This window comes from Limulus polyphemus, unplaced genomic scaffold (genome assembly GCF_000517525.1).
Source record: "Limulus polyphemus unplaced genomic scaffold, Limulus_polyphemus-2.1.2 Scaffold5942, whole genome shotgun sequence".
NCBI lineage: Eukaryota > Metazoa > Arthropoda > Merostomata > Xiphosura > Limulidae > Limulus > Limulus polyphemus.
Genome location: NW_013671552.1, coordinates 1 through 1,527, shown reverse-complemented (window position 1 = coordinate 1,527; position 1,527 = coordinate 1).

Genomic DNA, 1,527 nt, shown 5'->3' with positions numbered 1-1,527 from the left:
AACAACAATATTAGGTTATACATTTTCATACTTTCAGCATATAGCCTCTTAACAACAATATTAGGTTATACATTTTATACTTTCAGCACATAGCCTCTTAACAACAATAATAAGTTAGACTTTTGTTGCTAAGCAACATGATATAAATGCCATAGTTAGAACGTATTGTTTCCAAAACACACTGGCTTTTCTGTATATTAGAAGTTGTTATATAAGGAACCATTTCTATTCTATGCCCCTCCAGTGGCACAGCTGTATATCTGCGGACACACAACGCTAGAAACCGTGTTTCGATACTCGTTTTGGGCAGAGCACAAATAGCCCATTATGTAGGTTTATGCTTAACTTTAAACAAACAAAATTAAACAAATCTTTTCTATGTGGTTTTTCAATAGATTGCCTCATTAAAAAGATACGCACGCACGTGCATGTCTGTCTGTGATTTATATCTATAATTTGTAAAATAAGGAACCACATATTTTTATGTGGTTTTTCGCTAGCTTGTATCATTAAAAAGATGCGCATGCGCACACGCACGTAGATAAGTAATAACACCCAGGTAAAACCCTCAGGGTCCACTTGGTATGGGTTCAAATTTTCTGGTTTCTAGGTTCTTTTCTTTTGCAGTTATAGATGAAAAAAATGAGAACATATCATTTTTAAGTTAATTAAAGTTGTCTGCCATATGGTGAATAGTTATAGTACTTGTTGATGTATGCAGTTCAATTTAACCCTTGTTTATGAACTATAACCATGGTCTGGATAGTTACAGACTGTGTACAAACATTTGTATCTTTTTTTAGACATAAAGGAATACTATTAACTAAATGTTAGTCTAATAATCCTTCATCTGTTTCTACTTCACTACGTTAACTTAACATCATACACTCTCTTTATCTGTTTGTGTTCTACTACGTTAACCTAACATTGTACACTTTCTTTATCTGTTTGTGTTCTACTACGTTAACCTAACATTGTACACTCTCTTTATCTGTTTGTATTCTACTACGTTACCCTAACATTGTCCACTTTCTTTATCTGTTTGTGTTCTACTACGTTAACCTAACATTGTACACTCTCTTTATCTGTTTGTGTTCTACTACGTTAACCTAACATTGTCCACTTTCTTTATCTGTTTGTGTTCTACTACGTTAACCTAACATTGTACACTTTCTTTATCTGTTTGTGTTCTACTATGTTAACCTAACATCGTACACCCCTTTATCTGTTTGTGTTCTACTACGTTAACCTAACATCGTACACTCTCTTTATCTGTTTGTGTTCTACTACGTTAACCTAACATTGTACACTTTCTTTATCTGTTTGTGTTCTACTACGTTAACCTAACATTGTACACTTTCTTTATCTGTTTGTGTTCTACTATGTTAACCTAACATTATACACCCCTTTATCTGTTTGTGTTCTACTACGTTAACCTAACATTGTACACTCTCTTTATCTGTTTGTATTCTACTACGTTAACCTAACATTATACACCCTCTTTATCTGTTTGTATTCTACTACGTT